Source organism: Suricata suricatta, chromosome 2, assembly GCF_006229205.1.
Source record: "Suricata suricatta isolate VVHF042 chromosome 2, meerkat_22Aug2017_6uvM2_HiC, whole genome shotgun sequence".
In the NCBI taxonomy this organism is placed as follows: Eukaryota; Metazoa; Chordata; class Mammalia; order Carnivora; family Herpestidae; genus Suricata; species Suricata suricatta.
This window is the reverse complement of record NC_043701.1, coordinates 13,936,695-13,961,469: the sequence shown is the minus strand read 5'-3', so window position 1 is coordinate 13,961,469 and position 24,775 is coordinate 13,936,695. Positions and strand designations below refer to the sequence as shown.

Here is a 24,775-nt window from a genome sequence, read left to right as displayed (position 1 = left end):
GTTCCGACCCGCCGAGGACAGCCGGTCCGCGGAGCTGGCGGCCAGAAGTTTGTGAGCGCGCGAGCGGGGCGGGAGAGCAGAGACGGGAAGGGGGCACCGCCGGCGGAGAGGCTCGCCCGCCCGGCCGGGAGCTAGGTGTGCAATGAATGAAGGGAGGAGTGGGCGCTCGCCGGTCTCCGGGGAGGGTGAGTGAGGGGAGGAGCTTTGGAAATCCGCTTGGGGTCGGAGGGTGCAGAGCCGTTCCGCGCTCGCTTCAGACCCGCACCCCCCGGTGGCTGCTGAATTCCTGCGGGAATCCGGCTTGCCGTGTCCTGCGGGGTTGGGGGGCCCGGCGCCGCCGCCGCCCGGACGGCCGTTCCCCAGGCCCCCGCGCTTCTCCCCGCGCTCCGATCAGGGCTTCGGGTACACATTCTCCAAGCTCCCCCCAGCCCGGAGTCTTCTCCAGGGTCACGTCAGCTCCCTCCTGGATTCTTCGATAGGATGCCCAGACATCGCCTCCAACGTAAGGAGACTTGGGGCCACTCTTGGGCAGTGTTTTTGAAATTGGGGGTCGGGACACATTAACCGATCATAGAATTAGTTCAGGGGACGGCGACCACCTTAAAAAAAAATTGAAATGCGATAGAATAGACAATATTAGGACCCACTGCTCTTACTCAGTGAGCGTAACTATTGTTTCAGAAACCTTTTGTTTCCGTTATACAATACTGGACCCTTGCACTGGACCCTGATGTAAATTTTATTTCCTATTGTAGGTCAAGGATGAAAAAAGTTTACAATCTATACTTTGGGGGCTGTAAGGTAACAGCCGTTGTACAACTTTCTTAAAAACCAAGTCGTGATTTTTCTACTTATTCTTCTCAAACTCCATACCCTCTGACCACCCACCCCAACCCCCACCAGAGGGAAGCCCTTTCACATACTTAACCTGGTTTTGTCAGTGAAGTACAGCTCCCCCTTCTTACCAGGGTGACTTTTGAGGCAGCCATCGTCTGCCCCGATATTCAGTGCTGTGCTTCCCACTGCTGCTCTTAGCCTAATGTTATCACATTTGCAGAATCCTGGCCTACCACTGCCAGAAAGGGCCTCAGACATCCTCTGGGCCAGGCCTGCCCTTCTAGACTTGAGAAAGTGAGGCCCAAAGAAGTGAATTTTGCTCAGCATTGCACACTATTAAATCTTTTTTTAATGCTTTTTATTTTATTTTTGAGAAACAGCACGAGCAGGGGAGGGTCAGAGAGAGAGGGAGATACAGAATCTGAAGACAGGTCCAGGCTCTGAGCTAGCTGTCAGCACAGAGCCCGATGCGGGGCCCAAACCCACAAACCGTGAGATCATGACCTGAGCTGAAGCGGGATGCTTAACCAACTGAGCCACCCGGGCACCCCCACTATTAAATTTTAAGGTTACATCATTTGGCTCCCACTTTGGTGTTCTTTGCTCCACACCATTCATTCACCCCTTTCTTTCCCACCTGCCATCCCTAACGGATCTCGGTCCAGCTCACCCTCAGCACTGTCACCTCCGTCACCCATAGTTCTGGCCAGGTCGTGGACCTGCTGACATCCTTCAGGGAGTCACCCTTTGCTTTCCTAGCTCCTTGGCTTTCAATCAAAGCAGCCAGGCCCTGACTTCCCATGCTAAGCACATGAGTTTGCAAGTCACTGCCTCTCCAGCCAGACTGGTTTATTCATGGTCTTCTGCCAGCCTTGCCCATCTGTGACTTTGCCCAACCTGCTACTTTCCCACCAAGGGCGCCTTCTCTTTCTTTTCTCTTCAACCACGTTCCACCTGTGCCTGACACTTTCCTCCACAAAACAGCGAGAGGCAACATGAGATTAAGATAGACCCGGGTTCAGCTCCCAGTTTTTCCACTTGGTAGCTGTGGGAACTTAGTCAAATTTCTTAACCTCTCTGAGCTTCAGTTTCTGCAATGCTATTACACTGAGAGAGTAATAGCAACCTCCCTCGTGACCTTTCCTACACGGGTGTTACCTCCCTACCCCTTTCCAGTGCTACCTAATAGACTTCGCTGCAGGGATAGAAATGTAACTGTTGGTGGCTGTTGAGCACATGAAATGTGTCTAATGTGACTGAGGAACTGAAATTTTCATTTTCATAGCCCCGTGTGGCAAGCGGCTTAGTACCATACCGGATGGTGCATCTGAACAAGGGCAGAACCCATGTTGATCTTGCCTGACCTCCTCTCCCCGGCAAGGAGCACATCGCTTGGCACACGGTAGGTACTGCGCAGGCGTGTGTTGAGTGAGGAAAGCGGCCATTTAACGCATGCTCACTTGTGTCCACACAGCACTAAGGACTTGGGAGAAGTTATTTGGTTTCGTCCTTCCCACGGCACCTGAGGTGGGACTGGACTGAAGATAACGCTTGTACAGAGTGCTGGCAGATAGTAGAGGTTCGATAAAAGGTGGCTGTGATGATTATGAAAACCTCTATGTGACCAATCTGATTTTTATCTCTTCTTCTTCTTCTAGGCTTTCAGAACAGTTCCTGACACCCACGCTCCACTGCACGTGGAATCCCCCAGCCTCGAGGGCCGACTCTCCTCTTCTAGGGAGGTGGTCTGTCTCCCCATAACTGGTCTGGCAGCGTCCTGGGTCCAGGGCCATGACATATGCATTTGGATGTCCCTCAGCCCAGAGCTTGCACTGACTGGTGTTTGGTAATTGCCTCTAAGTGCATCCCAGTTGCTGTGAGGCCACGAGTGATTCTAGGCAGTTGGTCTCTGGGATATCCCCTCTGTCCTCCCCAAATTCACATGTTGAAGTCCCTAATCCCTGGTTCCTCAGAATGTGACTGCATTGAGAGAGAAGGTCTTTAAAGAGGTAATTCAGGGGTGCCTGGGTGGCTCAGTTGGTTAAGCATTCAACTTCAGGTCAGGTCATGATTTCATGGTTCACGAGTTCGAGTCCCACGTCCGGGCTCTGTGCTGATGGCTCAGAGCCTGGAGCCTGCTTTGGATTCTGTGTCTCCCTCTCTCTTTGCCCCTCCCCCACTCATGCTCTGTCTCTCAAACATGAATAAATGTTAAAAACAATTAAAAAAAATAAAGAGGTAATACAGTTAAAAATGAGGTCATTCAGGTGGGTCCTAATCCAGTATGACTGGTGACCTTACGGGAAGATTAAGACTCAGACAGGGAGAGGGAAGACCACAAGAGACACAGGGAAGGTAGCCATCTGCAAGCTGAAGGACAGGGGCCTGAAGAAACCACACCTCCTGACATGTTGATCTCAGATGTCTGTCCTCCAGGATTGTCAGAAAATAAATGTTAGTTGTTAAAGCCACATGGTCTGTGGGACTTTGGTATGACAGCCCAAGAAAACTAAGATTACCCCCCCCCCCAAAAGGCGAATTAAAATGAAGAGCACTTGTGTTAACTGCTAACATCTTGAGGGGAGTGTCCTTCCCACATGCCCACCTTGGACATGGAAACTGAGCCCCATGAAAGGATAATGGGATGAAGCCAGAGAAGCAAGATCCCCACCTTCTCTGCAAACTACTGACTAAAGCTGTCCCTATATGATGCACAACTTCAGTAAGAAACATTCCGTTAAGCTAGCCCGCTTGGCCTGCGTGGTTGGGGAAAGGTTATTTAAGTGAATTTAGATTTAAAAGAAATTTTTAATGTTTATTTATTTTTGAGAGAGACAGAGCCCAAACAGGGGAGGGGCAGAGAGAGGGAGACATAGAATCCCAAGCAGGCTCCAGGCTCCGAGCTGCCAGAACAGAGCCTGACGCGAGGCTCAAACTCAAGAACCGCAAGATCATGACCTGAACCGAAGTCAGACATTTAACCAACTGAGCGCCCCAGGCACCCTGGATTTTTTTTCTCTTCCATTGGCAGATTGAATACCCCATCTGTGTCTCTTCCTTCCAGTGACTGCAGTCATGTGGGAACACGGTTACAGCCTCTCAGTGAATGGCTGAAGGAGGGTGGGAGATCAGGAAGGGGACAGAATCTGAGAGCCACACGGAGCCCCCGCACTTGAAGTAAGGGAAGAGGAGAAGGAAGTCCCTGTGGGAGAGTGGACAGGGGAGGAAGAGGACACCCTGAACTTTAGAGCGGCACCTGGACACGGAAAGCCCACTGCGAAGGGAGGTGTGGATGGCAGTGCCGTGTGCTAACGAGAGGTCGCGTGAGACACACGCAGGGAGGCGTCCCCTGGATTTGGCAACAAGGTTGCATTAGTGACTTTGGGAAGGCCACTTCTGGGGGAAGTGTAGGGAGGGTCCTTCAATTCAGCCTGAAGAGGACGTGCAGGGCTCTGGTAGGGGGAGGGGGGAGGGGGGAGGGTGATGGAGGCCCCAGGAGAGGGCAGTAGAGAGTCTTCCAGGTAAAGAGCTTGCAAACCAAGTGCCAAGGTGAGGCAGTGAGCCGGTCCGGGGGCTATCACGTTTGGCTAGGTTAGTATGCACTGCATTACATTTATTCAATAAACACGTTAGCACTTAGTGTTCTAAAAAGTTTACAAATAGTCACTCATTTAATAAATCCTTTTTTTTTTTTTTTTGCGCTACATGGAACTCTGGGTTGCCATAAGACCATGCAACTTTAGTGTCTTTTAAGAAACAATAAATGGAAGAGAACTATGCCAGCTACCTCCTCCCAATGTGTCTTTTCTACAAAAAGGCGGTAATGCCTTCCCCAGAGGTTACCAGACATGGGGGAGTTTTGACCTGGCTTCAAGTTCATTTTGCTTAAATGGCAAATGACAAATGGTCTTTTCTTCATTTATGCCTGGAGTTGTGAAAATGGGTAACATCCCAGTATCTCCAGGACCACAGATGGAGATATCGGCCCTGGGGTGTAGGTGTTTAGGTGTTCGTGCCTGTTGTCACTCTTTGGGTGCTTCTAGTGTGCTCTCTGTGCAGGTTGTAAAGATACAGCCTGGACTTGGTGTGGAATGCACCCATTTTCCTGCCTGGTCCTTTCTGGTCAGACCAGGTCTTGTCTTTGGAGGCTCTGCCTGGGAAGAGGCGGTTCACTTTGTCAGGCTCCGTCTTTCAACATCTGGCCTCTCTTCCGGTCTCTGGCTCTATGCATATCTGGTTTTCTTTCTCTTGACGATGCTTCTGTCTCATTTTCTTTTTCTGTGCAGCACCCTCCTATCTCTTCCACACGGGACTTCTTCTTTCTCTCCTTTCCTCTTTGTATGATTGATTTCTTAACAAGTCATAATATTGACCTACGTTTGTTTTAGTCATTTCAGAGAAATATCTTCATATTTCTCCGTTAAATCTTTGGCTTAAATGATACGTTTTGTAATAGATGTGTTTAATAAATGCAGGACTCCTTAAACAAAGGACAGGAGGCTGACAGAGGGTGTAAAAGAGTACCCACTGCATTCAAATTAGGAACAATAGGCGCTCTGGTTTTAAGGGCAAAGGGTAGAACAAGGCTTGGCAGGGCAAAGGGTAGAACAGGCTTGGCAGGGCAAAGGGAATCTGAGGAAAATGGCGGTCTTGGAGAAGTCGCACTAGCAGGATTGGGGGCATACAGAAACATCATTCATTTTCTGCTTCTGCTCCTAGAAGAAAAATGATCAGACACCTGATCAGAGATACAGGAAAGGCAAAGAGAGGCCAGAATGGCATTCGACAGAAAAGAGTTGTGGCCAAAAGAATAAAAGCAATCAGCCACTGAATGTAAAAGAAGCTGTGATGTAGGGAAGATGGGTGATTTTGTTAGAGGCTTCGGAAATGGCAGATTAGGGCGGATTTGTACCCAAGAAGCAGTCCAGAGAAGCAATCTCCTCTGCAGAGAAATTTCTGTGATGAGAGGAGATGGTAATAGCTCGGTTTGCCTGACATCAAGTCCAGGCTGAACGTGGAAAAACTAGGCAGAAATGGCATGGAGAGAAGCTTCTAGCTCCAGTGGGCATAGAGAAGAGGGTAGACACAGGAGAGCCCTTTCAAAAGCCTGAGGATCCGGTTAAGCCAAGTTAAGCCTAACTCACTGATTCATCAGTGGACCTGTACGTTTCGGTGCTGTGTCAACCTTGTATTGTCAAGTTCCCTCTCCCTGGCAGGAAAGAGCTTGTCCCTGTGGGGCAGCCCCCGGAGGGAGGATGGTCATGTCGGCAGAGGGCTGTTGGGGCCACCTCTGCTCTGAGGCTGCCAGTGACCTCTCTCGTGCCAAATCCACTGCCCTTTCTCAGCCTCTCCCCTGCTTGATCTCTAAACAAACTTTAGTTAGACACTGTTAATCCCTTCAACTTTCTTGAACCCATCCCCTCCCTTGACCTTTCTTAACAGTGCACTTTTTAAAGTTCCCTTCAACTTTCCCGGCCATTCCTTCTCTCTCTCTCTCTCTCTCTCTCTCTCTCTCTCTCTCTCTCTCTCTTTCAGCAAGAAATTCAATTCATCAAATATGCTGTGACTGCTTTCCATGTGTTAGCTTCTAGAGCAGCAGCTAGGAGGGTAAAAGGGGAAAAGCCGCAGCCCCTGCTTTCAAGAAGCTCAAGTTCAAAACCACCAGGTGAAGTAGAATACATTATGATGAGTACAGCAGTAAAAGGGTACACGTGGTCAGAAGCTAATAATGCAGAGGGACAAATGGCCAGGAGAGTGTGTGTTTTTTAAATTAATTTATATTTTGAGAGAGAGAGAGAGAGAGAGAGAGAGCGAGCGAGAGAGAGTGCACACGAGCAGGGGAGCTGCAGAGAGGGAGGGAGAGAGAGAATCCAAAGCAGGCTCAGCACTGCCAGCATGGAGCCTGTGGGGCTCAAACTCATGAACCGTGAAGTCATGACCTGAGCTGAAATCAAGAGCCGGACACTTAACCAACTGAGCCCCCCAGGCGCCCCAGGAGTGTGTTTATAGGGTGGGAGGAGGTGGCCCCCCTGTGCCCAGCAGCGTGAATCCTGGCAGGGAGAAAGCCACGTGTGTTCAGGCTCTGTGCACGGTCAGATCATTGCCAAGCACCAGGAACAAGGCCCAGGCAGTGGTCAGGAATGTAGCTGGAAGTAAAGGCAGAGCCTTGTATATGCCAAGTCAAGGAATGTCTTTATTCTATATGCACCAGGTGTGGGGAGAAAACAAGTTCAGTTTTGAACCTGTTGAGTTTAAGGTTCCTGTGAGCTGCTCAGATAGGGATGCTCATTTGCCAAGTGAGTGTAGGAGGCTGGAGCTCAGCCAGGAGTTTTTAATAAGAGACAGAGCTTTGTTTTTGAGTCATCAGTATATCATGAGTAGCTAATCCATAGGTGTGAGATGGTCACCCATGGAGAGGTTACAAGGTGTCAGTTCTCAAAGTGTGGTCCTTGGGTCACCTGCATCAAATCCCCAAAGGGACTTTCTAAACACGCAGATTCCTGAGGCAGAACCCCAGGCCTACCGACTCGGAATCTCTGGTGGTGGCACCTGGAAATCTGCTTTTATAATGTACTCTGGAGGGGATACAGTTATAACAGAGATCCCACAGCCACGGGTAAGGCATACCCACTGGGGTGAGACGCTAGGAAGCAAAAGGCTGCAACTTGGAAGGGAGAGACCCAATCACCTAGGGGCTCTGTGGTTTCCTCTAGGGTCCAAGGTGCTAACCCACAACCCTGACATCTTGGAGAGGAGGCACTGACTTCCAGCCTTTTCTAAGCGAAAGAAGTAAGGTGTTTATTAACCTTCCCTTTTACCAGGGCTTCCTGTTACTTGCAGGTAACAGCGTCTTCATTAACAGAAGGAAGAATTTAATTTTGTGATTTCCAGACAGTATTTCATCATAGTCCATGTGTAGATCTTTTAAACATATTTCAACAGTCTGAAAGTGCAATTTAAAAACAACAGATCTTTTGGCATACAATTTTGAGGACTTTCATTGTACATGTGAGAGGAATTTGAATTTTTAAAGAATTTCTCTTGGAATATGGCAGTATTTTCAGCTCACATTCCATTTGCCCTAGGTGATGCACTTCACATTCAGAAACCGCTGCTTTGCTTACCTGTTCTGTGGGAGACTTATACTGCCTGGCTGGTCTGAGCAAGTTTGTCTGGTTGAGTTGGATGTCTGAACAACAAAAAGGAAGATTTTAAAAAATAGAATCTTGAATTTCCCTGTGCTCTTTCGACATTCGTTTGTTGAATCCGGACTTTTGAATGTTAAATCCTGCATTCAGCAGCCCCTGGGAGGGAAGGGCAGAGAGCAGCAGGGAAAGGGCCGGTGTCCTTTCTTCAGTTACAGGCTAGCATCGCCTGGTGCCTGAGTCTGAGCTTTGGGCAAAGCCAGGGCTGACTGAGGATGGCTGAGGAGAGCATGTGCTAGAAACAGGTTCAACAGGACGTCACTTTATTTAGCATTGCAGCCTCTCCCTCCAGCCCCAGGGTCTCCACTGTACCTCGTTTCCCCTTACCTGGTGGTCTTAACCTTTTTGTTGTTTCATGAACTCCTTTGGCAAGTCTAGCTGAGCCTCGGGATCCCTTCTCGCAACAGTGTTTTAAAATGCCTTAAAAAATACAAAAGGTTACCAAAGAAATGAATTACATTGTGATACAGTTTGCAAGTATATGTTTCTTTATTGATACATTAAGTAACAAGCTGTAACTGCAGGTCCAACCGCTACAAAGTAGTGCCGAGTGTGCACAATAGTAGACAGCTGACAGTTACCAACTGTCAGTATGTAGTATAAAAGCACCTGCCGCTTCCGCTGGTCACAAACTCACAAGTACTGCCTTTATTTCTGTGGTTGGTTGCCTATAAGATTTGAAGGTTTAAGGGGAATGAGAGTAAAGAAGTCATTTTTCCCCCATCCAAGTTCTCAGACCCCCTGAATTCTGTCCACGAACCCCTTGCGGATATATCCCGTTCTGCTATTTTTGCACAGTAGTTTCATCGTCTAACATCTTATTTACTAATCTCTTAAGCTCATTTTTTTAATTGTCTGATTCTCCCTATTAAAATGCAATTTCCACAAAGTCAGGAGCCTTTGTCTGTTTTGTTCACTGATGCATCCCAAGTGTCTAAACCGTGCCTGGCACTTGCTGGAAGCTTCATAAATCCTGGTCAATGAATCAGGCCGGAATGCACCAGGAGCTGAGTCCGGGCAGGGTGGCAAAGAGTTCTCTGCTCTTCTCTCTCATTTCCCTCCTCCCTCTCTTCCTTCTCTGTTTTCTTTTACCTTTATAATCTCTCTCTTCTTTCCTTTCTTTCTTATTATCCTCTGTTTCTCTCACATTCAAGAAATACATTCAACCAGGATTTACTGAGGATACAACCGTGATAAGAGAGACCCAGACTTGGGGCTTCTAGAGCTCGTGGCCCAGTGGGCAGTGGCTAAGAACATGGCCTTTGGACTTGGGACAGCCCAAGTTCAATGTCTGCTTCTAGATCACACTTGCTTTCCGAGCATGCCATTGTGCCAGGCACTTGAAGTCTGGTGGGGAGACAGATGAGGAAATGCACAGTGCCGTGACAAGTGCTCTGATGGACAAAGGACAAATGCTGTAAGAGGGTACCTCTCGATATCTTGAACCCCATGAAATTTGGCCTTAGTGCTTTGCCATAGTCAAGGATAGATCATTAGCTCCACCTAATTTCAAATGAATTCCATTGGTTTTTGAATTTCTGGAACAACACTGAAGGGAATTCAAGTTCATAGTGCATGACAAGCATTATTAAATCTTCCCTTCTTCCACCCCAGCCTTCATTTCCTTCTCCCAGGCACCCCAGGATTTCATTGTGCAGAATGACTGAAATCCTTACCTTCCTTTTGGGGCTGAAGGAAGGAGCAGGGCTAAAATATCAGGGCTGGAGATTTCAGGATTCTCTTTGGTAGACAGCATGGAAGAGAGGGCTGTGCAGGCCCCCTTAGCACTAATTTTATGCAGACACAGGAGCACACGGGATAGAGAACACCCTGAAGGGTGAAGCAGGACGGGGAGACTTTCTGGCAGCACGAAGGTCTGGAGAATGAGAGGTCTAAACCCTCAACTAGGGGGAAGTTCAGTCTATGTGGAGCGTAAGGGGGAACAGGAGGCTGGCAGGAGGACGAGTGATGGGGAAGGCAGACTGGGGAGGTCAGGGGGGTATAGGGCCAAGTCACACAGGGCATTAGAGACCTCATCAAAGAGCTGGGATTTTTCCAGAGCTAGTGGGAAGCAAGGGAGTGACAAGATCCCATCCAGGTTTTAGAAGCCCCCATCAGCCACAAGACTGGGAGACAGGGAGACCTGGGCATGGGGATGGCAACAGGTAGAAGGACTATTTTCAAGACACACTCCACAGTTGGAAACTGCAGGGCTGAATGACTCATAAAGCGGGGAGGGGACAATGTTAAGAGCTAATTTGTGCCCACCCCCTAAAAAGGAGATCGTTAAGTTCTAACCCCCTGATACCATAAGTGTGACCTTATTTGGAAACTGGCCACCGTAGATGTAGTTCACTAAATTAAGATGAAGGTATATTAGAGTAGCGTAGGCCCTAATGCAATATAATTGGCAACTTTGTAAGAAGACAGCACATGAAGACAGGAACACAGAAAGAATGCCACGTGAAGGCGGAGAATCGAAGGATGTGTCTACCAGCCGAGGGAGGCCAGCGGCGGCCTGAAGACCTCCAGAAGCTAGGATGAGGCAAGGACAGCCTCCTCCCAGGTTTCACAGGGATCGTGGCTCTGAGGGCACCTTGATTTCTGACTCCTAGCCCTCAGGACAGGGAGATGATAAACCTCTGGTGTTTAAGCCACTCATTTTGTGGTACTTTGTTTCAGCAGGTCAAGGAAATTAGCACTGGGAGAAGTTGAACCACACCAGGACGGTGAACGTTTAGGCTACTCTGAGCTTTTGTTCTTATAAACATGACAGAGCAAGAAGGATTGGGGATGAACAAACACATGAACAAAACATTAGAGGAAAATCAGAAGATGCTTTAAATTGATTCATAAATGCCTAAGGACCCACAACTGCTGCTGGAATCCAGCATCCTCGCCCCCAAGGGGGGCTGCGTGGTCCAGACGAGGTGGTGCATGTAAACTCGCTTTGCACACATAAAGTGGTCCAGGTATGTTCCTGCCTGTCTTCATTTTAATTAAATAAAAACACAGAGCCGTGTGTTGGAGCTGCCCACGTGAATAGTTCCCACCCACAGGCCCAGTGACATAATTTGTGGAGCCCGATACAAAATGGCCCCTTCATCAGAAATTGTTTCAAGACCATGACAGCAGAGTATCAAACCAAGCACACGGTCTCAGTCCTGTGCACCTGTGTCCGTGAAGTCATCCTGTCCTTGGGACGGTAGCCAGACCCCTGTGGAGAGCTCAGAACGCTAAACTCCATGCAGAGCCCCTTAGGACTGGGCGTGAGGAGGGAAGGCAAGGGTGAGGAGGAAAGGCTCGGGCCTGGGAATGAAGGAATGATCGTGGTGGCCTGAATGGAGGTTCCAGCAGGGGACAGACGTTAGGCAACAGGGGACCCAAAATATGTCTCTAAAGTTAGATGGGCCTGGATTGGGCAGGGGTAAGGGGTGGGGCTTTGGTACCAAGCAGAGGTATTGGACTCTGTTTCTACAAGCAAAGGAGAAGCACTGAATTTTTCTGAGCAGGAGTCCAAGATGGTAGAGAGAGAAATAAGGAGGTAAAGAAACAGGAAGGAAGGGTTGGAAAACAAAAGCTATGAGGTTTTAAGTCTGGGTAAGTACCCACCTTATAAATTGTTATCAAAAGAAGGGGTAACCCTTCTCTCCAGTTCTGTGCATGTGACACCCACCTATTCATGGAATGAGAGTCCTTGGCATGGTGGGGTGTTGTTCCCACCTGGTGTAGCACCCACCAGCCACAGGATTTACCTTTGTGTCTGTTTTATAATAAATTGAGAAATTACAGAAAATGTCTATACTGTTAGTATGTTTAATCTCTTTGTTAGTAAAGCATGTGACCCAGTGGCCAGGACTCGATGGGCTTTTTACTGTGGTCCCCAGTCACTGTATCCTATAAAAAGTATTTTTTTTCCAGATTATTATTAGGCCTTTTCATGTACTTCTAGGTCAATTTTTCCATCAACCCACACTGAGCCCTAACTGCTGCTTTGTAGTCTGAGCAGTATGGTTAGGGAGGCCCACGGATGACACGCCAAAGTCACCTGTTTACACATTCCATTATTTCCTTTTCACCATAAAGCGCGCATAACGCCCCACAACAATTTCCCTTTATCCCACATACCTGTGACCAAGTGGCAACCATTCTATCCCACACTGCTGCATCAAGATCTTGGACTCTTAACAATAGAGAATGAGCTGAGGGTTGCTGGAGGGAGGTGGGTGGGGGGCGGGACAGATGGGTGATAGGTATTAAGGAGGGTACTTGTTGGGATGAGCACTGGGTGTTGTATGTAAGCGATGAATCACTAAATTCTCCTGAAGCCAATATTGCGCTATATGTTAACTAACCAGAATTTAAATAAAATTTTGAAAAAAAAGGAAAAGATCTTAGGATTACTAAACAATTCGTTTTAGCTCTAAAGCCAAGGTAGCTTTAGTTGAAAATGCCAGGAGGGGCCATGAGGATCCTTTGGGGTTTATGTCTGAGTGAAACATTGTAACTTTTACCACTAGTTACTACTACTACCAATACGACTACTATACTACTACTACTACCACCACCACCGGTGTTGGGATGGCTTTGGGAAACTGCAATAATCCAGCTCCTGCTAATTTCCTTTAATCCTCCTTCCTTTCACTTCCCCAGCTGTTTTCTATTCATCCTTTATTTTACCTTTAAAGTGATAAGAAAAAAAAAAAAGAAAAAACTGAAATAATTATTTAGAAACTTTCCACTCCTGCCAACACAATAAAACCCACATAGGCAAGATTAGGCAAGAACGGACAAAAAGACAATGCTCAGAAAGGAAAACGATTCCATAAACTCTTGGAGAAAAGAAATGAAACTAGCTGAAGCTCATGGGAGTAAGGAAAAATTAACCCGACAGCTTTCTTTCCCCTGCTCCTGGTATTCATTCTCCTGGCTATGGTGGGTGGGCTAAGTCTCCATGTTACCTGTGTAAAATCAGTGGGTATTAAGAAAATGTGTCATAATAACTGCAGTATTGATTGGTATAGGTTCTGGATTTTATATCTGGTTATACACACACACACACACACACACACACACACACACACACACACACACCCAGAAACACTAATATAGTTAAGTAGCATAAGCCGCTGTGACAGATAAATGCTCACGGTGGCTTAATACAATGGGAGTTGATTTCTTGCTCTTACTGACAGTCCAGAGTGGGTGCTTAGCAGGCAGCCTTTAGCACAGTGACTCAGGGACCCAGGCTTCCCCATCTGGGTGTGGGGCCTTGGAGTCCACCACTGCCAGGTGGCAGACAGGAGGCAAAAATGGAAGAGCCCCTGTGGGAGTATTTTATGGGCCAGGCAGGGAGTGGTGTCCTATCTTCTGTCCACAGTCCAAGGGTAAAACTCAGTCACGTGGCTATATCTCACCTCACAGGGGGAGGGGGCTGTCAATCTGAGTGTCCAAGAGGGAGAGAACAAGTTTGGTGAATACCACACAGTCCCCCCCCTCAACTGTGGAGGGTACAGTTTCTGCACTGGGTCACATTCAAATGAACAGAAGTTCAGCCTCAAAAAGTAATTAAGAGAAGAAATGTAAATGTGAGCTCTAGCTGCATCATACAAACAAAGCTTCAGAGAATTATATTCTTCATGCACAAAGTTTGTAAGCTGTCTTCTCCCGTCTGCGGCTCTTCTTGTGCGTGTCCCGTATAGATGGGCTACCACCTGCCAAAATCCTCGCCTCCCCGCTCCAAACTCCCAAGTTGCTTTGCAACTTGGATCACTCAGACTTTTGCCTCCCTTTCACCCTAATTGTGCCTCATTTAACCCTCTGGGCTTCAATTTCCCCATCTGTGAAATGAGAAACTTGAACCGGATGACCTTCATGTATTGAACACTCAACGAATATTTATTAAGTGCCTACTGGGCTGGGCCAGCTCAAATATTCTCAAATGCTACGAAAAGGGCAAAATACTTAAATCAGGGGACTTCCCCCACCGTGGCTGAAGTTTTGCAAAGATCCACACCTCGTGGGTTTAACAGCCTCTCATGTGATTAGGAGATTCTGGCCCTTATGTTTCTGGCCTTAGGAAAGGGTCAAAAGAATTCACTGTAACTCACATAAAATGGCTTCGAGAACTGGAATTGCCATTTCTTTTTAAAAGGCATTGACCCACTTTGGGGAAACTAATTTAGAGAAACAAAAATATCAATATCTAACAATATGGACACAGCAGCATTTAACACTTGATTGTTTGTGGTGGCTAAAGACTAGAATCGACTGAAGTAAGATGCTGCATCCATCCACCCATAGCATGAAATATGACGTAGTTCTTACAACTCATTAGTTTAAGTTCTATCCATCGAACCTAGGGAGAATATCCATGATGCATTAAGTGAAAAGAGTTAAGTTTCAGGGTCATGAGCATTGCATAACCCCCAAATGTCAAAATCCCTAACTATGCTGCCTATCTCTGTACGGCCCTGGTGAAAGGTGTGGAAGGCTGTGCATCCAGTCTCTCCACATCTGTTACTCCAAGGCTAGGAATGGACACTATGGCAGAGACAAACGAGGGTTAACTTTTTCTTTAGATATCCACAAAGTCTTTTTTTTCTTACAATGATCACATACTTAGGAATTAAAAGAATTTAAGTTTGATTTTAAAATATGAAAACCAAGGACATTTTAGAATGCCATATATAAATGGGTGATAGTCCTCATAAAATGTAGAAAAAAAGAAATGAAGAAGAATGTGTTGCCACACTGTAGTGTTCTTTCCCTGGAAGGTATTTTCCAAAGCAGAGCAGGCTACGCTATGCCCCGTAGAAGTATACCCCAAGACTCCGATTCCATGCTTAGCAAGCTGGCTCCTCAGTAGAAATGTAATTTATCACTTTCATGTATATCAGAAGGCCAGTGCCCTGAACCCAAATATTTGGACATTGGAAGGATAGTGCTCTCTCTCTCTCTCTCTGTCTCTCTCTCTCTCTCTCTAAATTAGTACGTTCTGTGAGTGAGGAAAAAACAAAGCCAGTCTGTGGTTTGGTTAGAATGAATCAACTCATCAGATCCTGATAATTCTTGGGTAAACTGCTAAAATAGAGCTACCAAAACCACAAGGCTGAGACAGAGATTCCTGATGCCACAGGACTCTGCAGAGATATAATCCCTATGAGCTGAAAAATCCAACTGGCCTCACCCATGATCCTTTTGTGGCTTGTTTCTGACCTGTGTTATCACTCACTCTCTAGTCTAGTCTCTCTGCAGTTCCCTGAATTCGAAGACCCTGTCCAATACATTTTATGCCAAGTGTATCAGAGAACTTGGCCCAGCATCTGCCTATAGTCTATTGACAATACACAAACAAATCAACAAAATGAGGTATGGGTGATTATTCTTCGAGAATTCCATGATTGGCCAGCTGGTCCCTGTCGGCCACTAGGGATGTGTGGCCCCATGTGCTTAGACAGTCACAGGAGCCCATGTTTGCTCTTAGCTGAGGTGTTAGCTACTAAGTCAGCTCTGCTGTGGGGGTCAAATGGGGGAGAAAAAAGGGGTTGCTTTCACTCCTCCTGCATTTTGAAAGTCGTAAACATTATTTAGTATCACTTGAGGCCCAGATAAGAGAACATCAACAGGAAACAAGACAAGACGATCAAGGAAAAGAAGAGCAACATTACATGGTGCGACGCGATCAGACCTACATGAAGAGGATCATGTGGGGTGTCTGACTGCGGCCCGCCTGATCTGTGGCCAGGTAGGTAAGCTGTTCAGATCAAATCACCAGTTTCTAGATATGAAACCAAATGGTTATCTACTATATGAATGGTACAAACTGAAACTTTGTGAGGAAGAAAAATGGCATAAGGCATCCTGGCAGGCATTCTATTAGTGATTAGTATATTTAAAAAGTATTTATTGAGGGGCACCTGGGTGGCTCAGTTGATTAAGCATCTGACTCTTGATTTCAGCTCAGGTCATGATCTCACTCAGGATTGAGCCCCATGTCTGGCTCTGTGTGACAGTGTAGAGCCTGCTTGGGATTCTCTCTCCCTCCTGCCTCTCCTGCATCTCTGTCTCTCAAAAATAAGTAAATAAACTTCAAAAAATATTTATGGAACACCCACCATGTGTCAGACACCATTTTAGTGCCTCGTGTACAGCTGTCTCACAATCTTGTAGTAAAAGACAAAACAGAGACCACAAGAAATGAGCAAACAAAGGAAACCTTGAATTTTTTTTAATGTTTTTTATTTATTTTTGAGAGACAGAGAGAGACAGTGTGAGCAGGGGAGGGTCAGAGAGAGAGGGAGATACAGAATTCGAAGCAGGCTCCAGGCTCTGAGCTAGCTGTCAGTACAGAGCCTGACGTGGGGCTCGAACCCACGAACAGTGAGATCATGACCTGAGCCGAAGCCGGAAGCTGGACGCTTAACCAACTGAGCCACCCAGGCACCCCAGGAAACCTTGAATTTTGAGCCAGACATTTAGGGATGGATCTGATTGAGAAAAGCAGAGAAGAGGAAACCTATTTCATACGAGGAGGGGGAGCGGCATAATCACGGGGACATTTACAAAGCGCTCCACAGTTTGCATACTGTTTTCTCATCCATGCTGCAGAGGGGGACCCAGCAAAGTGTATCAGAGCCCACTGCCACCATCAAGCTGACAGAGGAGCAGCGGCGATCATCTGTCCTTCCCCCTCTGCCATATCCTCTCTCTCCTGAGCAGGATTCATGGTTTCATATTGACTTGCTAATCTAAAGCCCTTTTAGAGCAAGATTTGTCCATACAAAGCTGGCAAAGGGAACCAGAGGGCAGTATTGCTTCTGTAAATCTGTGTGTGTGTGTGTGTGTGTGTGTGTGTGTGTGTGTGTGTGTGCGTGCGTGTATGTGTGTGTGTGTGTGTGTGTCCTCTAACAGTTGGCATGGGGCACCTTCTATTGGGGGCGAACAAGACATTTCACAGTTTATAATCCCCAATTAAATACCTCCTTGACTTTGAAAGACTTCTCCGTGGGGGGCATGGGTGGCTCAGTTGGTGAAGCATCTGACTTCAGCTCAGGTCATGATCTCAAAGTTTGTGAGTTCGAGCCCCATGTCGGGCCCTGTGCTGACAGCTCGAAGCCTGGAGACTGCTGCAGATTCTGTGTCTCATTCGCTCTCTGCCCTTCCCCCATTTGTGCTCTATCTCTCTCTGTCTCTCAAAAATAAATAAGTGTAAAAATAATTAAAAAAAGACTTCCCCTTAGCCTGTCTTACTCCTCACCCCTTGCTTCACCAAACCATGTCCTATCAGCACCCTTCAGTTTTTAGATCAAGGCCCAAAAATAAATAAAAACATTAAAAATAATTTGGGGCGCCTGGGTGGCTCGTCAGCTAAGCCTCCGACTTCGGCTCAGGTCAGATCTCACGTTTGTGGGTTCGAGCCCTGCGTCAGGCTCTGTGCTAACAGCTAGCTCAGAGCCTGGAGCCTGCTTCCAGTTCTGTGTCTCCTTCTCTCTCTGCCCCTCCCCCTCTCATGCTCTGTCTCTCTCTGTATCAAAAATAAATAAAAACATTAGATCAAGGCCAATTACCTTCATGAGCTCTGATCCAGCTATAAATGCAACTGATGATTATTTGTACCCCTCTCCATTTTTGCAGAGGTTTGTAAAATTGCGAGGAGGTGTGATACAGCCCTTTGAGAATTTGATGAATACCTGGGACCCTGAGTGCACACACACAAAAAATTGTATGTCTCATTTCAAGAGATTCATGTTCCCCTGAAAATATGGCTTTTCTAGATCATACTTGTTTCATGCCATCCATTCACGTCAATGCATTAAAACATACTTCTATATTATTTTGCCTAACATATGCCTTATCATTGTAATTAGACTAATCTTGAAAATAGAGCTATTTTAGAATTTTTTTTGGTATCCCTCATAGAACTAGGTATAATGTAGAGCACATGGGGGTATTTAATTTAAAAAATTAAGAAAAGAATGGATAAGCAAACTGTGGAACATCCATACAATGGAATATTGCTCAGGGATAAAAAAGTAAATGAGCTATCAGGCCACAAGAAGACAGGGAGGGACATTAAATGCATATTGCTAAATGAAAGAAGCCGGTATGAAAAGGCCATGTGCTGTTTGACTACAAGCAGGTGATGTTCTGGAATAGGCGAGACTCTGGAGACATCAAAAAGATCAGTGGTTCCCAGGGGTCCAAGGGGATGGAAGGATGAATAGGTCAAGCAGAGGGGATTTTAAGGGGCAGTGGAACTATTCTGTCTAGTACTACAATGGTGGATACATATCATTATCCATTTGTCAAAACCCATAGAATGTACAACACAAAGAATGAAACCTAGGGTAAATTACAGATTTTAGTTAATAATAGCATACAGGTATTGACTTAACAGTTATACAAATGTACCCCATTAATGTAAGATGTTAATAATAGTGGAAACTGCCAGGGGTAGGCAGGGCGATATGAAAACTCTCTTTAGTTTCTGCTCATATTTCTGTGAACTTAAAACTACTCCAAAAAATAAAATCTATTAATTAGAAAAAAAAGTCTTAGATTTCTGACTATAGCCTCTAATGGCCATTGGGATAAAGAATATTCAACTCCGTGAAACAATGCTTGGATTTTAGCTTTCCAAAGGTGGTGTCTATTGGTGTTAAACTCGGTTTCACTTGCTGTTTGACATCATGTTGACACAATATCTAGGATTTTCAAATGAATTAACACAATGAGTGAGATACGTCTCATAACACAGACTCAGTCCAATCCTAATGTCAATGGAAGACTCAATGTTTAACACACAAATTTCAACATGAAAAAAATCTATTAGTGTATCATTGGTGAGTCTTAGACATAAATGGAAAGAAGGCCTACAAAGATATTGTTGTCATTTAAAATTGTTCTCTCTTCTTGTTCTGCCTTTATTTTCTCAACAGAAACTTTGAGGAAAAGCCATACCTACTTGGGACAACATGAATATTTGGAGCCCCAGAAAATCAGTTCAGTGAGTAATGGGGCCAAATTCAAATGAGGCCAAACTCAATTTTGAAAGAACATAGTTAGGAGAAACTGACCCAGGTGACTTCTAGAACCCCAAAGATCATGCCTGAATTGATTATTGATTATTCTGGGGTCAGGTGAGGATCTGGGCCATAGTATTAGCCATTTGCCCCATATTTATCCTTACATAGTATCTTCTTGTCTACATATTTAAGCCTTTTTAGGCTTAAATGATAGCATTAGTCATTCCAAAGTCCTATTATTCTGTTCATCTCAACAAATAGATTAGTTTATATATGTAGCGATTCAACTGATTCAACTTCTTTGTTACGAGCTGTGGAAATGGAAAGCTTTTCTTCTGTCCGTCTATCTTTTCCTATCTCCAACAAACCTTGGAACTCACCCTAACTCAGTACCTTCCTGGTGGCTCCTTGGCTTTGGGCGGAAAGGAGAGAAAGAGTGAATAGTTAGGAGTCAGCAAATGAAGGGACATCTGGGTGTTTCACTCGGTTGGGTGCCCGACTCTTGATTTCGGCTCAGGGCATGGTCTCATGGTTTGTGGGTTCAAGCCCCACATCAGGCTCTGCACTGATGGTGCGGAGCCTGCTTGGGGTTTTCTCTCTCCCCCCCTCTCTCTCTGCCCCGCCCCACTCACACTCATCTGCTTTCTCTCTCTGTCTCAAAATAAATAAACTAAAAGAAAAAGAGTCAGCAAATGAGGGCTCACATGTGTGCCCATTCCCAGCAGACACGACCCAGCGCTCAGCCTCCTTAAAAAGGGCCACGCTGTCCTTGTGATGACTCCTTCGGCCTCAACCACCGATCTGGCCACACGAAGCATCCATTTGATTCAATTTACTGCCTTCTCCAATAATTATCAAAATAATGTTTTCCAGATAAAACAAAGAGACTGTTTGCTTAAACTCTGCTCCTCAGCACACCCATGATATGCATTCAGAGTGCGTAGCCTGGGGGTCGTCACTGAGTACACACAATAAATCTTGGTTTATCTGGAATCCAGGCAGTCATGAAGCTTGGATGACAAGAATTTTTTTTTTAAACAGACAGAAGTCAGGGAGGGCAGTCATTGCTCAGACAATGAGATTCAAGCAAGTGCCGCTCTGAATCCATGAGCTCTGTGGGGGAGAAGGTGGTTGAAACCAGCTGAGAGAGGAGACCAGGCAGCAGGGAAAGAAGGGAGTAGGTGAAGCAGGAGGAGAGGAAGACACAGCGTGGAAGAAGCTGACGGAGGGAAGGAGACTGTCAGCAGGGGGGCAAAGGGGGAGGGCGCAGGGAGCCTGAGTGCACGGAGCCATGGTCATGGCGCGGGAGCAGAGGAAACCAGGTGTATATGTTCTGCAAACCACGTTATTAGCTGCCTGCCATATGGCTTCCGAGGTACGTGAGAAGGGAAAGGCGGAAAACAAAATGTGAGTCAGTGAACACTGAAAACAACAAGAAAATCTGGGTAAATTTCGAAATGTGTGAGAAGAGAAGCCTTGTAGGCAGGAGATCAGCGTCTGCACATGACATCTATCAAGGTTCGCAGAGGACATCTGTTCCCAACCCATGGTAGTGCTATTTCAGATAAGGTTGTGTCCTGCCATCCATAATTCGTGTTCCTAATGGTGACTCTGCAGCATGACAAGAACTTAGAGGAAACTTCTAGATTTTCAAAGAAAGATGAATTACGTTGAGTGTGTGTTGACTCGTGAATGCGGTTTGAATGGTAAGCATTCTAGTTTTTGGAAAATTGTGAATGCACGGATGAAAGACGGACCAGGTCTACACCCCTGATGCGGGTGGAAAGGAGGCCGGGGCTGACAGGGGATCCTAACTCTCATCATCAGTAGCTCCCACTGGACATCAGGGCTTGTAGGGAATATTTCACATGGATTTCCTTACTTCGTCCTTACAATAACTCTATGAGGTACATTTTATCATTAGCCCCATTTTGTAGATGAGGAGACCAAGGCTCCGTTTTAAGTAAATTATCCAAGCAAATAATTAGTCGAACCGGGATATGAATCCGATCTGGCTCAGGAATCTATGTACCTAAGTTCTATGCCACTGATGTACAATTTCTTCATCTATGCCTTTGTCTTCCTTGTGTGTGTGGTTTGCAAACTGGTCCCCGAACTCAGAGGGCAAGGAGAGACCGAAGACATGGAGCACGTGGACTCCCAGGCGGAAGGTGACAAGCGGAGGAACCTCCTTGCGGGGCCTGTCTCCGACGCCACAAGACCAGTAGATCTCTGCATCCGCCAGCCAGGATTTTGGAGGCCGTAAGGGGGCTCATCACGTATTGAGTCCAGGCCTCAAGAACACCTTGCTCTCTCCTGAAAACGGCTCCACTGCGGGACAGAAGGCAGAATGCGCATTCCGAGGGCCAGGGTCAGGTGAGTTGCCTCCCCACTGCAGCTTGTGGGTCACCCAGAGGTCACGTCCTCTTGATGACCTTCTGCAACACTTTTGTTTGAAATCACCAGGTCAGGTTTCTCAGAAAACTTTAGGGAGGTCAGTTGCCTGAGCGCTTCCTTCCTGGGGCGGCCACGCCCCATTCCTGGTTTGGGGGAGGTGCTTCCTTCCCTGGCGGCCTCTCCCCACCCTTGCCACCTTACTTCACGTCCATCCCTGGACACACACCACTTCTGGGAAGTCGAATTTTGGGTCTTCCTTCTCATTTTGGTTGCCCTTTGCCTTAATACTTAACACAAGTCATGGGGGCACCTGGGGGGCTCAGTCGGTTAAGTGTTCGACTGGATTTCGGCTCAGGTCATGATCTCACGGTTGGTAGGTTCAAGCCTCCGGGTCGGGCTCTGTGTTGACAGCATGGAGCATGCCTGGGATTCTCCTTCTCTCCCTTGATCTCTGACCCTCTCCCACTCGCCCACGCATGCAGGCGTGCATACTCTCCCTCAAAATAAATAAATAAACTTAAAAAAAATAAGCCTAAAACAAATCATGGGGTTTTTTTGACAAGCACATGGCTTATTTTAGTACTTCTCTGCCACAGAGAGGACTTCCCCATTTTCATGACAGAAATGTTTTGGTCCGCACTGCAGTGTGAATGCCTGTGCTCTGCTCCTGTCTTGCCAAGTCCCCCTCCCGCTCCCTTCCCCCCTTTCTCTCTCTCCTCCTTTGCTGTCCATTACCTCCCTTCTCATGGGAGGGTCTCCAGATGACCTCTTCCTGTACCCCTTTTCTGCGGGCACCTTGCTTCTCTTCCCCTGCCCCCATGCCCCCCCCCCCCAGCCTCTTGTACTTCTCCCTCTAGACCCTCTCCTGGTGGCCCCGTGCACTCAAAGTTTCACTACCACCCACACGCCCACCAGGCCCGGTTCAGGGCCCCCGCCCAGATGCCGCGGAAGCTGCTTTCACACGTCCAGCTCTCTGCTAGATCTCACAGACCAGACACCACAAAAGTCCTTTGAAGCCTCCAGTTCCACCTCCTCAACGTGGCCTGAAAGGTCATGTGGGATTTGGTATCCTCGCTCCCTGCTCCCTGCGGCACTGTGCTCCCAGCTTTCTGCACAGCTTGGAGTTCCCTGCCTTGATCTTGAATGGCCTTGCTCCTGCCTGCTGGTAAATGGCCTTCTGGGGAGGAAATAATCCGTGATCTGTAGCATGCGTGGCTTTTCTGGTGTAAAGACTCCCCCCACAGCCAATTTCAAACTTACATGATGTCATTAAACGTGGAGTTGAGAAGAGGTGGGCAGTGGCCACAATTAGACAGCATTTTCGCCAGACAAATGCAATAGACCTGCAAACAACTCAAAGGCATAGATGATAGTAAAATGTAGTCAAATAATTAGGGAGCAGTACGTTTTTAGTATTTATTGTTGTTGTTTTAAATTATGATTTACTCGGTTGTAAACTTGCATAATTTACTTTTTAATAATTGTAAGAGTTAAAATAATGATTTGCTATTTAATAATTTATGATCATGTGTAACAGCCAGCTTGCAAGATGCCTGACCACTTAATGATTCATCCTCATGAGCCCATTCAAACCAGCTCCAGGGCATTAACCCCTTTCCCAGAGACCCCTACTCTCCACCAACATCTGGTCAGGGCTCATTCTTCCTTTAAGTGTCAGCTCTGCTCATGCTAGGAATGTTCCCCTCTTCTGTCTCCATCACTGTTCTTCCCACATGGCATGGCAATGATCTGTCTATATGCCTCTCCCTTCTCCTATTCCAGGAGCTGCTTCTTCTTTATTTTTTAAGGTTTTATTTTTAAGTAATCTCTACCCAGTATGGGGCTCGAACTCACAACCCCAAGATCAAGAGTCACATGCTCTTCCAACTGAGCCAGCCAGCTGCCCCCTATTCCATAAGCTATTTGAGGGCAAAGGCTGGGTCCCATTCTTCTTTATAATCCCACAGTGCCTGGTAAACAGCAGATATGTCATAAATTATTGTTTAAAAAATTGTTGATGCCTTTGCCGTTGGCCCATCCTTCCCTCAGCCATCTCCCTTCCATTTCACTCTGGGAGGGGTTATGGACTGCATCATGGAACAGTGAGCCGGGTCCCAATGAAAACTATGCTTATTAATTGGATTAACTGACCAAGTGGGCTAGAGCATTTGTAGCTGTGAATACTTTATTCATATATTCATGGTAGGAAAGGCTGTGCTATCCCAGCTAGTCCCCAGACGTGGGGTCCCCATGCCCATGACTGTCATGGCTCGTGGTGACAGTATGTAAGATGTAAATTCATCACTCGTGGGAAAGTGTGCATTTAAAACAGTTGTACATTTGGTGTCCCTCAGCCTTTCCACTCAGACCTACTCTTTTTTACTGAATGAGATGAACATTCTAAATCATCATTCTAACTGACAGAAAATGAGAACAGTCCGCCAGCAATGTTGCTATCTGTTGGACTGGACAGAACGGTGAGTAAGCATCCATTACGTAACAGGTGTATTAGCAATGGAAATGGATCAATGGAAGAGGAATCTATAAATGTACTGATGGGACTGACGATATTTTTTCAATTTTTCAAGTGAGTGCTTGATATTTCAGGAGACGGACTCTAATTTCTCAGCAGTTTTGAGTCACTCACATTTTTGTGTAGCTGATTAACCACGTAGGCTGTTATCTTAGGGTACCTAATTTACCACACATCTGCAGAACTTAGCTCCAGCCCCACAGAGAAGGGGTAGCAGTGCATTCTCTAGAATTGTTATTTTATGCTCACTAGAATGACTTGTTTATATAACTGAATCTTTTTGTTTTCTAAGAAGATTCAACAGTTCCATTAAAGCAACAGCAAAAGTAGTAGTTGCTTCTTCAGAACAGACTTCAATGTTAGCAAGATTTATATTTCACAAATAAATATTTAAAAGCAAATCATAACAGAGTGAAAACCAACACTATCACACATACCCAAACTACGCCAGCTAGTCTGGGCCCATGTCTCAGAGGAATTACATGTTTATAAAACCTGTGTCAATTTTACTCTGTCCCTAAAGAAAAGCTTGGCGTCTTTAAGATTCTGTCTATACACACATATCAGTCTGAAAACGCAAAATCAAAAGACTAAGGTCATATGAGTTTAATTTGAGTGATCTCAGCCTTTTGGTTTTAATTTTTGAAATTGATTTGAATTCAAGTAAGTAGAATTTGAAAGAACTTGGTTTAGATTGGATTCAACCTGAAAATACTGACATTTCTTAAAAATCTCCTTTTACAGGGAAACATCATCTCTTGCCTCTAATGGGTACA

The 24,775-nt window shown here is 46.3% G+C and overlaps 2 long non-coding RNA genes across 4 annotated transcripts; one reads left to right on the top strand and one right to left on the bottom strand.

Moving 5' to 3' along the window:
• The first annotated feature begins 18 nt into the window (after positions 1-18).
• LOC115304999 lies at positions 19-2,829 on the top strand. Of its 2 annotated transcripts, none has more exons than XR_003914717.1 (3): positions 19-135; positions 2,123-2,239; positions 2,496-2,829. It is a non-coding gene; the product is annotated as an uncharacterized LOC115304999 (long non-coding RNA). The 2 variants fall into 2 exon arrangements; XR_003914716.1 differs by lacking the exon at positions 19-135 and adding an exon at positions 195-502.
• Positions 2,830-4,484: 1,655 nt separating this feature from the next.
• Positions 4,485-22,800, bottom strand: LOC115278260. 2 transcript variants are annotated; one of them, XR_003902791.1, is made up of 4 exons: positions 22,727-22,800; positions 8,370-8,462; positions 7,962-8,026; positions 4,485-5,552 (listed from the first exon to the last, which is right to left on the bottom strand). It is a non-coding gene; the product is annotated as an uncharacterized LOC115278260 (long non-coding RNA). The 2 variants fall into 2 exon arrangements; XR_003902788.1 differs by lacking the exon at positions 4,485-5,552 and having other exon boundaries at positions 7,650-8,026.
• Between the last annotated feature and the right edge of the window lie 1,975 nt (positions 22,801-24,775).